Source organism: Palaemon carinicauda, chromosome 1 (assembly GCF_036898095.1).
Source record: "Palaemon carinicauda isolate YSFRI2023 chromosome 1, ASM3689809v2, whole genome shotgun sequence".
Lineage (NCBI taxonomy): Eukaryota > Metazoa > Arthropoda > Malacostraca > Decapoda > Palaemonidae > Palaemon > Palaemon carinicauda.
Genome location: NC_090725.1, coordinates 49,226,304 through 49,241,862, shown reverse-complemented (window position 1 = coordinate 49,241,862; position 15,559 = coordinate 49,226,304). Strand labels below are relative to the sequence as shown.

General features: G+C 40.5%; 1 pseudogene; it reads right to left on the bottom strand.

Annotated features, from left to right (window-relative positions):
• LOC137648128 (neurofilament heavy polypeptide-like) overlaps positions 1 to 3,359 on the bottom strand; it is a 152,549-nt pseudogene extending 149,190 nt beyond the window's left edge.
• Positions 3,360 to 15,559: the final 12,200 nt, after the last annotated feature.

Sequence of the window (15,559 nt, the reverse complement as noted above, 5' to 3'; positions counted from 1 at the left end):
CGTAATGCCATAGCGGAGCTATGAGGCCCCCTGAGAGGCTGACCAATGTTCTAGCCTTCTTGAGTACTGTACCCTTCTCTTCAGACAAAAACAAGGACGAGACAAACGTCGTTGTTGTACCCAACATTGTTGGCATGCTTCTTGCCAGAGAGCCTTGGGGGGTCTGGGACTGGGGAGCAGCGGAAGCCTGAGGCTCAGGGGCATTGCGATCAGATCCATAGTTGGAGAACCCCGTAAAGTCAGGACTTTGTGGGTTACAAAGTGATCCAAAGACCATTCGGTATACCTTATCCGAGATGCTGTGCACAGATTGATGGCGAGCACATTCCTGTAGTCTGGAATGAAGTGGGCTGATAGTGGTACCGAGCGGACTTCAGCCCCTCTTAGTATTTATTCTGTTAGATGTAAAGAGAATGCGAGCAAGTTCCTTCTTGTTTGGTGATGTAAGCCCCTATGTGGAGCTATCGTTCATCACACCACTGAGTGGCCCATTAGAAACTGATGAGGATGTTGAGTTGGCCTTCATCTCTAAAGAGATTTAGGTGAAGGTACTTTCGGACTCTGTCCACAGGCCCAAGGGAGTTAAGCCCCCTGACCCCCTTCCCAGGTCACAGATCTAGCCAGGGGTTAAGCTCCCAGCCCCCTTCCCAAGTTACAGATCTAGTCAGGGGTTAAGCCCCCTGACCCCCCCCTCCCAGGTCACAGATCTAGCCAGGGGTTAAGCCCCGACCCCCTTCCCAGGTCACAAATCTAGCTGGGGGCTTGGACCCCGTAACCTCATTCCCAGGTCACAAACCTACCCAATCGCAGATCTAGCCGAGGGTTAACACCCTGACACCCCTCTCCCTAGGTCACAGATTTGGCCAGGAGTTGAGCACCACCATCCCAGGTCACGGAAATCACAAATAATTCCTTCCCTTGTGATTGACAACTACGTCTTTTTTGTTTTAGCAATCTTTGCAGTCGAGTTACAATAAAAATGTGTTGGTCCTTCAATGAAAGATAGCTCAGAATCACGCTTACGACACTCTAAAGTTTGAGGGATAACACAATGAGATTTTAAAAAGGTGTTCACTACATTAGTTGTACCTTAAAAGTCGCCATGAAATTGTAGTTGCTATATTTCGCCACAGCCATACACTTATAACACCATTGGGGTTGGGGGAATCTTGGCCCAGAGGAGGGAATAATATCCTAGGACAAAGTTCCCCAAGGGGGATATACAGTATTTCCTGGACCATATTTCCCCTAGGGAGAATTTCGGACAAGGGAAAAAACAGACCATTACACCGGTTGGAAAGGAAACAAAGGATTCAGATTTAGTCTCAAGATAAGTTAAGGATAAAATGGTCTAATGGGGGTCACATAGGTTCCCAGTAGTAAGTTGGTAAAGATACATCTCCTAGCTTAAGTTATGTGGGGAACCTTAGGTTATATAGTGTTCTTGTGTGTTTCCTTAATAAATGGTGGTTTTTCAATCAATACTTAAATTTAAAAATGTCTACAATCTAAAATATATAGGTTCCTACAATCATTTTAATTTCTTTTTATCACAGATTTTCATTTCAATTTATTATTTCTCTTATTCTTACTTTACTATATGATGATTTTCTCTTATCAATTAGATTTAATACATATACTTTAGCTATACAAAATTTATTTGGGCTAGCTCTACAAGAGTCAAGCTCGACTCATCGGCCTGGTAAATCTCCTCATTTCAATAATAATAATCTGGCAATGGGTGGTCGTGGATGATGTGTAGGTGATGTAAAGTATCTATAAATATTAAGCTAGAGTAAATATTCACCATATTTTCTTTTAGTTTTCATGTTGTTTATTGAGTTCTGTTGTCATTACCTTCCGTACATTGCAAGTTTTCATTTTCGAGGTGTATATATGATTGCGGCCATGCCTGTAACTACCTTACGTTTAACCCTATCGCTAAGAATACAGCAATCTACAGGAAGGAAGGCTTTTTCTTTAAAAGTACATAATACAGCATTCTATGGGGGGGAGGCATTTTTTTTTCTTTTTTTTTTTGAAGTAGATAAAGACACAGCTTGTAGGTTAGGTGTTCTATGTAGGTGAGAGGTCCTGTCCATCACTATACAAAGAAACGTCATTTTCACCTAGCCACAACCCTGAATCACACCTGGGGACCCCATTACTGTTGGCGCACGTATATCAGCGGCCAGTTCCTCCAGCGAGCATAAAATATGGACACCAGTTAAACTACACTCTCCCTCCTAACATAACATACAAGCTGAGTCGTTACCTACTTAAACTAACATATACTTTCCCCCCTAACCTTACCTACATGCCGTGTCCTTACCTACTTAACTAATGGGGAGGGCTAATGCCCCCTGCAACCTCCCCCCTTACATTGGCGTATTCTAAGTTAGCCGTAATAATACACACAAGTGGCCGCTATCATACATACACCACACCCCCTGTATTCTTAGTCAACCGTCACCATACTTACTGGTGGCCGCTATCATACATACACACCCCCCCCCTAAGATAGTTTTGAGGAAGATGGTAATAGAACACCATAAAACATGGAAATAAACAAGAAATGGCTCAGAGGAGTCCAACAAAAACTTCCGTTTTCTATGCGTGGCAGGCTCGGTGATCTGCGCATCTACCCCACCATCCCATCGGATCTCCGTCGCGTAAAGTTTATCTACGAGCATCGCCCGTACTGTTTGGTTTTATCACGTGCATCAGTAATCTCGTTTGCAAAGAAGATTGATGTCAATATTATAAATTTTGGAAGGAAATTTAAGTGGTATGTACTAAACAAATGTCACAACCCCTTTAACCTAATCATAGTGCTTGCTTACTGAAGGACCTTCCATCCACTGATGGATAAAGCGAGCTAAACCTCAATCACAACCCCTTCAACCAAATCTAAACCTCAATTTAGGGTACAGTAAACAATAAACTAATCAAAGTGAACTAATAACCTTTCAAACTTTGTTAATTTCTCATACCTCAATTATAATACAACAGTGAATTACAAGTATGATACGGGTAAACACGTAAATTACAAGTATGATAATAGTATCTTGGCGGGACCAGATTGAATGTAAACAAACCATACCTTAAGGTAGGCTTGAACTGTTTGATCATAACTAACCTATAAAAGAGAAGCTTATAACTAAGTACCAGCGAAACAAAATTAATAACTACAAATTCCTTACATTTTTAATAATTCAGGGACGCACAGCAATATTCTTGCCTTACGATACACAATATAATCGTTGCTACACGAACGTTGAAGTTTTTGCCTTCACATTCACAGTGGATCGCACCGCAGTAAACAAGATTGTGTTCGAAACCGTTCAGTTGAACTTTGCCTTCGTTGTTATCTATCAAATAACTATAATTGATATCTCTTATGCTATTCCAGCTTTATTTATTCTAATTTCATAGTAAATACTAATAAATAATTTATTTTCATTCCATGAATCAAAATAATACATTATCTAATTAAAATATAAAAAATATTGAGAAAGGTTTCGGGATAAGCATTTCTGACCCAAGCATGGTGGCTTCATCATTCACTAGTAAAGAAAAGAAAACGCTTACATGAGCAAAACGTGCTATTTCTCATGGAATGGTATGTGATATTATTTTAGAATATATCAAGTTATCATTTTTATTATATCAAATAATAAAAAGATAAATAATATATGTCCTGTAGATTAGCCAAGCATATTTTATTTTGCTTTATTTAGCGCGAAAATTGAAAAAAAAAATATCATCATCATTATTATTATTATTATTATTATTATTATTATTATTATTATTATTATTATTGGCACTACCTCCCCTTGCATGTCCTAAACAGCCTTTTCAGTTCAATTCTTAGGTCTTGGTGCTTTCTTATTTTCTCTCTTCCGTTAACTTATATTCTTGACTCCTAGTGTATTGCGACATTTTCTTCTTTGTCTTGTCAACCAGAATGACGTTGAATGGGACTTTGGGATCACTACATGGACCTGAGTCAAACACACTTCTACTTACACTTCACTTTATTCACTATCTACACATACATTCACAGTTATCATCTTAGAAACATTGCTTTTATAAAGAAGTACCAGGTTGAACATTCTATAAAGAAATTCTCTTATTACCAGGGTTGACTACTGTAACTCCATTATTACAATTTACGAAAAATCCAACATAAGAAATTGAAAAACATAATGATGAATTTACACTGGCTGCCGATTGAAGCGAGAATTGAGTTTAAAATATGTACAATAACTCATTATCAGAACTAGACGTCCAAAATATCCAAGATGCTTACTACATAGGCCTATTGCGCAGCCAACAAAACGTGTTGAGACGAGAATAGTTACAGATGGTTTCAAATTATTGGAACCTACATATGTGTCTAGGCTCTAAATGTGCGGCCCAGAGACTATACAATAAGTTCCCACTAGATATTCAAAAGGCTGAAAATATTAAGACTTTCCAGAAGAAACTGAAGACTTTCTTGTTCTCTAAGCGCTTCGATTGTGCGGCTTTGACAATAAACGAACAATATGCGGTGTGAAATGTTGAATGCTTTCGAACGAACATGATAAAGTGACTGTGGAGGTCCTGTAGAAAGTAGTGTTCTCATACTACAGCATATAGGACCAGAAAAGCAGCCTGTAAAGCAAATAAGTAGAGTACCGTTAAATGTTACTTCAAACTAACCCTAATGCTAATTTATAGATCAGCTGTAATACCATAAACATGCCTGTGTTATTATGATAATAATAATAATAATAATAATAATAATAATCATTATTATTATCATTATTATTATTATTATTATTATTATTAAATGCTAAGCTACAACCCTAGTTGGAAAAGCAGGCTGCTATAACCCCAGGGACCCCAATAGGGAAAATAGCCCAGTGAGAAAAGGAAACAAAGAAAAAATAAAATAGTCTAAGAAAAGTAAAATCATTGAAATAAATCTTTACTATGTAAACTATAAAAGCTTTAACAAAACAAGAGGAATAGAAACTAGATAGAACAGTGTGCCCGAGTGTACCCTCAAGCAAGAGGGTACAGAGGCTATGGCAGTACCCAAGACTAGAGAACAATGGTTTGATTTTGGAGTGTCCTTCTCCTATAAGAGCTGCTTACCACAGCTAAAGAGTCTCTTCTACCCTTACCAAGAGGAAAGTGGCCACTGAACATTTACAGTACAGTAGTTAACCCCTTGGGAGAAGGAGAGTTGTTTGGTCATCTCAGTGTTATCAGGTGTATGAGGACAGAAGAGAATCTGTAAAGAATAAGCCAGACTATTCGGTGTCTGTGTAGGGAAAGGGAAAGAACCGAACCAGAGAGAAAGATCCAATGTAGAACTGTCTGGCCAGTCAAAGGACCCCATAAGTCTCTAGCGGCAGTATCTCAACGGCCGGCTGGTGCCCTGGCCAAGCTACTACCTACAATAATTCTAAGCTATAGACTTATCTATTATAGCAACAATGTCATGTCTTAAACTTATATAACATGTATCATAATACGATGCTATATTTTTATCATAATACCACAAGACTGTTTTCTTTCCTTATAGAAAGTCTTATTCTACTATATAAGGCATCATATGCCTCAAATAAAAGAGTACATCACTATGTTGTTTTCTCTATCTATAGAGTTTTGTTCCACTAGCTAATATAACACAGCAATCATCCTTTGTAACATCATATTGTTTATGTTTTCATTCCTTATAGCGTTATATTCTACTGGCCAACACAATATACCATATTCACCCCCAAAATATCGTTTTCTCCTAAAGACAACACAGTTTTCTATATTTAACTGTCACTCTCGTTTTTAATTCATTTTCGTCAATTTTATTATTCAGGGCAAGGACAAACTCACTGGGTTTGAATATAAAAAACAGACATCAAGATGGAAATATAAACTGTGTATTCTGTGACGTAGAAGAAAATGCTAACCACTTTATGCTATATTGTCCACAGTTTAGAATAAAAGCAATTGAGCTCCAACAACCATACGAAGAAGATAGTGCACAAACAGTTGGAAAATTCCTTTTTTGTGAAGAAAATATTGAAAATAAGAAAAGATTAGTACAACAAATGTGGATGAAAAGAGAAAAACTAGTGAAAATGAGGAACACACAAAACTAAAAGACACAGAGGCCCCGTTGCAAAGGCAAAGCCTCAACCTGAATCTGATCTGATCTGATTCACCTTCCTATTCCAACTGTTGGCTCTATCTCCTCTATATAATAAAGAGCAGGTGTCTAACTCTATGTATATATATATATATATATATATATATATATATATATATATATATATATATATATATATATATATATAGGGGGAGAGGGAATAGTCCTACCCTGGTGAGAGGGGTGTGGAAATGTAAGATGCTATAAGCCCAAGGGCTCCAATGTGGAAAAAATATCCCAGTGAGGAAAGGGAACAACCAAATAAATAAACAGCAAGAGAAGTAATAACAATCAAGATAAAATATTTCAAGAACAATAATGACATTGAATTAGATCTTTCTTATATAAACTATAAAATATTTAGCCGTCGTTTTTGAGGGGGCCCCTATACTAGTTCATGATAATCGACAAGGGCTCATTAGCCTCACTATCACTGTGATTCGACTTCCTTTTTTTAATTGAAGGTTTTGGCGTTGGGTTCTAACGAAAGATTACATGTCTCATTTCCAAGTTTCTCAAATATATGATACTCTCAAGTCTGGTGTCTCAAAACAACAAATTGGTGCAGAAGACAGAATTATGAGAATTTAAATTGCAAATAACTACAACAATTAAATATCTGGTCAGTGTACTTGTATCACCAGTGTCTACCCTAATACCGTACTCCCAAAATAGCGTGAAATTCTGATAAATTTCAATGGTTATAATTTGATGATCGTGACATTTTCTGGTGCACATTGTTTGGTATTTATTATACAGACTACAGAGAAAAGCTTTGGCCACTGTGTCATTTGGTTTCTTAAGCTGATTATGGGCAAGTGGTTTCTTTATTTGCCACGTATTTCTTATACAGGAGCCCCAACAAGGAAAATAGCCCAGTGAGGAAAGGAAACAAGGAAAAATAAAATATTCTAAGAACAGTGACATTAAAATAAATATTTCCTATACAAACTATAAAAACTTTAAAACAAGAGTGTACTTGGCCCAATCTTATTCTACATCTATACTATTGGTCTATCGAAAATACGACAAAGGCATGGCGTGAAGTTCAAACTATTTGCAGATGACACACAATTTTACTTCCCCATAAATGATATATATGACACTACTGAAACTCTAAACCGAATCCATGATAGTGTTAGAGAATGGATGACATTTAAACAACTAAAATTAAATGAGAACAAAACTGAATTCATGGGGGTGGGAAAGAGAAACAGCGTGAGAAACTTACGTGATCTTCAAATGAACATAAATAATGACTCGGTGCCGATATCTAGTAAAGTTCGAGATCTAGGTATATTTCTTGACTGTAACCTGTCTCTAAATGCCCAAATAGATAATGTAATAAAAATGCTGGTTATCATCTGAGAAATATTGCGTTTATAAAAAAGTACCTGGACGAAAATTCTGTAAAGAAACTTGTGATAAACTGTGTTATTGCCAGGATTGACTACTGCAACTCTATCTACTACAATTTACCATAAGTGCAACTTAAGAAATTACAAAACATAATAAACAGAGGAGCAAGACTGATAAAATGTGTCCCACCTAGAGAAAGGATCACCCCTATACTAATCGATTTACACTGGCTGCCGATTAAAGCGAGAATTGAATTTAAAATATGTACAATAACTCACCAAGTTATCAGAACCGGGCGTCCAAAAATATATAAGAGAACTGCTACATATTGCGCAGCCAACAAATCGTGTCGACACGAGAATAGTTACAGATGGCTTCAAACTGTTGGAACCTAGATTTATGTCCATTTTGGGCTCCAGAGCCTTTAAATATGCGGCCCCGAGACTATATAATAAGCTCCCACGAAACATTCGAATAATTGAAGACATTAAGGGTTTCAAGAGGTAACTGAAGACTTTCTTATTTCATGAGTCTTTCGACAGTGACGATTTAACAGTAAATGAGAATACTAGACATGAAACGTTAAATACTCTGAACGAATAAGGTAAAACGTCAGTGGAGGTCCTGTAGAGAGTAGGGTTCTCCTGCTGTATGGGACCGGAAAAGCAGCCATCAAAGTAGAGTAAGTAAAGTAAAAGGAAGAGGAAGAAATAGGATGGAATAGTGTACCTGAGTGTACCCTCAAGTAAGAGAACTCTAACCCAAGACAGTGGAAGCCCATGGTACAGAGGCTATGGCATCAATCAAGACTAAAGAACAGTGGTTTGATTATTGGAGTGTCCTTCTCTTAGAGAAAATATTTAGCATAGTTAAAGAGTCTCTTCTACCCTTACCAAGAGGAAAGTAGCCACTGAACAATTACAGTGCAGTAGTTAACCCCTTGGGTGGAGAAGAACTGTTTGGTAATCTCAGTGTTGTCAGGTGTATGAGGACAGAGGAGAATCTGAAAGAATAGGCCAGACTATCCGGTGTATGTGTAGTCAAAGGGAAAGTGAACCGTAACCAGAGAAAAGGATCTAATGTAGTACTGTCTGTCCAGTCTTAGGACCCCATAACTCTCTAGCGGTAGTATCTCGACGGGTGGCTGATGCCAAGGCCAACATACTACCTTTGGCGAAATGTTAGTTCCGTCTACTATGTTTGACTATATTTTGTTCTGATCTTGCGCTGCCATTATCATTACCTTTGTTTCTTTCTCAAGTTTTCTCGTTTGTAGCTTTAGACATGCTTCATTACTGACCAAGTCTCCAGTTTGCCGCATGAATTATCTTTACATTGGTTTGCTTTGCCATTCTTCTAGTCTCATTTTTGCTGTTCACTCCATATATACTTGTGAACTTCATCCTGCTTTATCAAGATTTCTTCTCATTGTGGAAATTCTTTCCACGCTTTATTTTAGTCACCCCCGTTATTCCATTTTTTATTTTTTGTTTGTTATTTTCTGGATTTAACGCATCTCTTTTTTCTTTTGTTTTCTTTGTAACCTTCATTATTATACCCTTAAATATTCATTGCTGCTAACATGTCCATCATTCCCCTGTAATGCTTTACCTTTCATCACCTCATTCCTCTGTAGATGATTTTATCTAATTTCCTGAGCTCACAGCACATTGCTTGACGATGCAACCGACCGTCGACAATTTTCAAAAACAGCACTTGGTTGGGTTCTGTTCCAAATGCTCTTGAAGCTTTGTATGTTTAACCACAATTGGTTTGTGTTTAAGTAACTTTAATTTACGTAACTCATTGATCTTAGCTTATTGCTATTTACATCTCAGTACCTATTTATAAGTCTGTTTAGCTAGGATTGTTTCCTGTGTTATTGAACATCACTAAACGCCACTTAGGGCCCGGCCAGACCAAGCGCGGCTAGCGGCGAGGTTAGCAGCAAGAGGTTATGGCGGCAAATTGAAACCTTAGGTATCTTATGTAGGTGGCCAGATGGGAGGCGCTGGAAGCCTCGCGCCTCCTATCTGGCCACCTACATAAGATACCTAAGGTTTCAATTTGCTGCCATAACCTCTTGCCGCTAACCTCGCCACTAGCCGCGCTTGGTCTGGCCGAGCCCTTAATTTTTTTGTACGTATATTAATTTTTATAAGCCAGACAGTGGGATTTCTTTATAATTACTTTCCCCTGGAGTTTCAAGACTGATCCTTGTATTTATAAAAAGCACCCTTCAGCAAACCACGCACTCATGAAAATTTGAAGAAGAAGCACCCTTCAGCAAACCACGTACTCATGGAAATTTGAAGAAGAAGACTCGACCGGCTTGAACCAGCTCAGCGGCGGGATGCAGAAGCGTGTGAGCGGATCACTTAAAAACCAGGAAGCGTGGAAGGTGGACGTAGGCGTAGCCTCTTCATCTGAGATGTCATTTTAACATAGGCGTCGGTTCAACTACCTGTTGGTCAACCATTTACTAACCAACAGTATGCCTTACTTTGTGCCATTATTTAGAAAATAAACTTACGAAGACAAAACACGTCAGTGCAGAACTGAAGATGCACCGTGTTCTTAACAGTTTACAAGATGCCTCCACTACATCTACAATTAACCCTCAAGAGTGTGACTACTAATTAACGGTGCTCAACCTTGGCCAAGGAACTGCCCCCCCCCCCTTTTTTTTTTAGCCTTTATTTGACGATGTGCACATTTAGCTAGGAAGTCATGTTCAAACTGTCTGGTTTAATCATTTGTGGCGTGTCCATTAACATAAGTTGTGTTCCCGTTCCCCTCTATCAAGTTTGAAATTTTATTGCCCGAGAGGAATGTGTTCAAAGTAGTGAGTATAACTTTTGGTATTATTTCTGTCACCATTTTTACTTTCATTGGTTGATTAGTCATTTGATTATTGATTTACGATTTAATTGATTTGACCATTTTCTTGGCATTTTTCATTTTTCATATGCCATGCGGTCTTTATTCAAATTTCAATTAGGTAGTTTTTCTGTTTTTTCCTGTGTCAGTTAGGTGAAAATTCCTGTCGTACTTTATGGAAATAAATGCTGTAAGGACAGTGAGACAAGAGTCACCAAGATCAACTGATACTTTATTCAAATGTGCACGGGAGTATATTACAAGGTGCGGACGGAAAGGTAGGATGGCACTGGTGCCAAATCAGATTGAAGTGCCCGCCAAAATATATGTGTTTTCTTACACTTACAAATATACGAATTATGAGTTAACAGAAACATGTAATGAAATTATACATATGTCAAAATGTAGCTCTGATGGAGCGAAATACATATACATGGGATACCACGGTGTGGCGAAAGGAGAATTCAAATAAATAAATGGTTTGTTGATTTTCTGGACGACGAAGGGAGCGGTGTCCTTACAAGTACTCCCACCCCCAAGACATCGGGCAGCGTAGAGGGCTGATGATCAATCTTCGTATCTTTTCGGGCGTCGGAGGGTTCCTCTTGTTTTTGAACGGAGGGGTGCGCCGGTGGTCGGCGTAAGGATCTCTTCCTCTTGTCGTCGTTTGATGATTTTTCTTTCGTTGGGCGCCTTGTTTTGAGGTGGAACTCTGGATCTGCCAGGTCCGGCGGAGGCGGTGTCGCTTCCTTCGAGAAACGCTGGTTTCACGCGGTCTATTGAGACCCAGTCCTCTTGGCCATGGACGTCGAGAAGGAAGGCTTTCGTTGTCTTCTTAATTACCCGGTAGGGACCTCGATAAGGTCTAGTTAGTAGTTGTCGATGAGCGTCGACACGGACGAAAACGTACCCGCAGTCATCCAGGTTTTTTGGCTTGAAGTGCTTGGTTCTGTCCTGGTAAGTTTTGAGACATGGCCTGAACTTCCTGGCGATGTCCCTTAGGTGATCCAGCTGCGTGTCGTCGGTTGATGAGGGAAAGAATTCGCCAGGAACTGCGAGCGCCTCCCCGTAAACCTTTTCGGCGGGCGAAGTTTCGCCGTCTGCGCAAGGGCCGGTGCGAAGGCCGAGGAGTACCCAAGGAAGTCGTGATATTCAGTTCCCGTCGGTGCAGCTCGCCATCAGGGACGCCTTGAGGGCGCGGTGAGTTCTTTCGACCATGCTGTTTGCCGCGGGGTTATATGCTGTGGAGTGTCGTCCCCATCTGGTTCGCCAAAGCGAGCCATATTTCTGAGAGGAAAGCGGGGCCTCTGTCTGTCGTGATGTCGTCAGGAACGCCAAACCTGCTCACCCAGCTTGACAGGAGGGCTTCGGCGCATGCTTGAGTCGTAGCTTCGGTCATCGGCGATGCCTCCAACCACCTCGTGGAGCGATCGATGATCGTAAGTAGGTAGCGAGCAGATCCAGAAAGGGGCAATGGTCCCACGACGTCGATGTGTATGTGACCGAAACGTCTTTTTGGCTGGGGAAAATCGCCTACCCCCGATTCGGTGTGACAGCTGACTTTGCTTGACTGGCAGTTGATGCATGACTTCGCCCATTCCCGGGCGTCCTTTTTTATCCCTGGTCAGACGAACTTTTCAGACAGAAGGCGAGCGATGGTGCGTCCTGAGGGGTGTGAAAGTCCATGGATGATATCGAATATTTTCCTTCTGCAGGAGGCTGGTATCCAGGGACGTGGGCGGCCTGTGCTGGTGTCGCAAAGAATAGTTACTCCTGCTGGTCCGAGGGGAATCGCACTTATCTTGAGCGCGGATGGCCCCGTCAGGTGATCCTGTGCTTCTCGGTTGGTGCGTTGTTCGGTTGCGAGATTGGCGTAGTCGATTCCCAGGTGGATTGCGTCGATTTCAATCCTTGAAAGGGCGTCCGCGACTGGATTTTTCTTTCCTGGGACGTAACGTATGGTGTACCCGAATTCGGCGATTGATGCGAGATGACGTTGTTGTCGGGAGGACCATGCGTCTGTCGATTTTGTGAAAACGTGTGCGAGGGGTTGATGGTCCGTCGCGATTGTGAAGGAAGTGCCCTCCAAGATGTGCCTGAAGTGGTAGACGGCGAGGAGTTCCCTATCGAAGGTGCTGTATCTTGTTTCGGCGGGTTTCAATTTCTTGCTGAAGAATGCCAGCGGTCGAGGAGAACCATCGACGAGTTGCTCCAGCACAGCCCCACAGGCGACGTTGCTGGCGTCGGTCGTTAGTCGCAGGGGCGCGTTGTCGTCGAAATGAGCCAGGGTGGTGGCATTCGCGAGGGTATCCTTCGTCCGGGCGAATGCCTGTTGCTAGGGCAAACCCCACTCGAGTTTTTTTGCTTTTCCTTTCAGGACGTTGTCGAGAGGTGACAGGGTTTGTGCGATGTTGGGGATGAAGTGCCTGTAGTAATTGACCATCCCCCAGGAACTCCTGAAGTTGGCGGATGGTCGTAGGTATCGGGAACTTTCTGATGGCGTCGACCTTGGTTGTCATGGGTTTTACCCCGCACGAGGATACGCGGTGACCAAGGAAATCCACTCCTTCCGCACCGAACGTGCATTTGTCGAAACGTACGACCAGGCCGTTCTCCTGTAGGCGTTTGAGGACGGTGCGGACGTGCCTCCGGTGTTCCTCCTTGGTTTTCGAGAATATCAGGATGTCGTCGACGTAGCAGACGCAGAAAGGTAGGTCACCCAGAATGCTATCCATTAGTCGTTGGAAGGTCGCCCCGGCGTTGCGTAGACCGAAGGTGTAGGATCCAAATGGCGTTATAATGGCAGTTTTCGGGATGTCTTCCGGAAATACGGGGACCTGGAAATAAGACTTTCAACTCCGGGGTCACCAGTTGTAAGGACAGTGAGACAAGCGTCACCAAGATCAACTGATACTTTATTCAAATGTGCACGGGAGTATATTACAAGGTGCGGACGGAAAGGTAGGATGGCGCTGGCGCCAAATCAGATTGAAGTGCCCGCCAAAATATATGTGTTTTCTTACACTTACAAATAAACGAATTATGAGTTAACAGAAACATGTAATGAAATGATACATATGTCAAAATGTAGCTCTGATGGAGCGGAATACATATACATGGGAAACCACGGTGTGGCGAAAGGAGAATTCAAATAAATAAATAGTTTGTTGATTTTCTGGACGACGAAGGGAGCGGTGTCCTTACAACGCCATTTTTAGGTTAAAATTATTAACTGTTTTTAACTTGGCCTTTACATTTTGAAATGACTAAATGAGTTATCACGAGGTGAGATATGACTTAAGGGTAAGTTTATATTTACGTCAATCTAAAGCTATCGGTGTCAATCCTTTATTGTAATGTTCTACGGTATTACCTCCCGGTGGTCCTTAGGACGTTTTGACTTTTACAGTACTGCTCCCCCTAACTCTGTGAAACTGTCGTTAACGTAACTGATTCAGTCCAACCACACTTGATTGGGATTTACTATTCTGCGCCCTGGAGTAGCGTCTGAACATCAAGGTGATATCGGTGTCGACAGTCCCGGTATAGAATAATCTTTGGACTTAAACGTGTGTAGGGAAAGCAAACCGTCTTCGTTGCGGTTCTCTAGTTTGTCAAGTGTGAGAGTGTTGGCGCTCTATCCTTCAGGCTCGGGTCCGGAAATCAGAAACGGGGAGGCCTTTCCCGGAATTATTTCTCACACTCATGCACTCTTCATATCCATTCGTTATCGTTGGCCCTCAGCAAACTATCAATAAACAATGGTGGGAAATGAAGTTGTACCGACCGATCTTGTTAAGTTCCCGTCGGAAGATGGCTGTCATCTACACCAGGCCCCTGGTCTACACGAGTAACGACGTATGCGTGCTCAGTTTATGCAGGTATTGTCTCGGCGTTCTGCTTTCGATGTTGGCACAATCTTCTGAGATGATGATTAGGCCTTCCTCTCCTTCTCTGCTAGGTATAGGTCTGTAGAGCCTGCCAATATGTTCATTCTTGTGTGCAGTGCTTGATACACGTTCATTGCCTTTTATTCTAGTTTTTTTTTTTTTTTATCTATGCTGCGTTGATCTGACTTCTTCCACTCCATTATTTCAGTACTGTACCTGATTAATGGTACTGCCCAGGTGTTTATAGCCTTCACCAATCACCATGTTTCTAAGGTTAAACTTTGACTTCAGTATAGCTTTAACTCTGCGTGTATTCTATTCTTATCTTTTCCTTCATCTCTTGGTGGCTTATTGCTTCGCACTCTCGCCTCATGTAACCTCAAGGTAATTATATAGCTTCATTTATGTCCTTGATGGCATTTCCTTCTGCCAGCTTTAACCCTCTAATCCTTGTTACTTCTCCTCTCTTCTGATACAATTCTTACAGTGGATTAACATGAAAAATTTGTTAGCATCTTTCAGGAACCTTATATGATTAATATATATATATATATATATATATATATATATATATATATATATATACATATATATATATATATATATATATATATATATATATATATATATATATATACATATATATATATATACAAATGATGGTAGAATTTCTTTCAGGACAGTACCATAAATAATAAAAAAGTTGATAGGTCTTCCCATAGTTAATGAGAAAAATTACAGATTTCTCCCCAATCAAAAGGAGCAAAATGCATATGTCTCCTTGTCAAATGAAGAACTAGAATTGCATTCTGAGAGTGCAGACCTCCGCCATGCCAGCTTGTTTCTCGAAACCAGCTTGCCTTTCCAAGAATCAATTTAAACCGTAAGCATATTTGAAGTCTATATGACAACCATGTGCAAACTTGGGGTTAAGGTTAGGATTAAATCGATCGACCTTTTGCTCAAACTTGACCTTGACATTTGACCTAAGACCTTCAAAATTGAATCACTTCTGCGTTTCAACATAACAATTAATAATTGAAAGTCTCACTACTCTTTGAGTAAAATTGTGGCCAGGAAGTTGTTCACAAAAAAAAAAATAAGAGGACAAATAGACAAACAGGGCCTAAACATAACATCCTCCCAACTTCATTGGCGGAGGTAAAAATTCATAAAGCTCCCCTTGGCCAAAGTGCATAGAAAAATAATAGATTCCCTTGTTCATAAG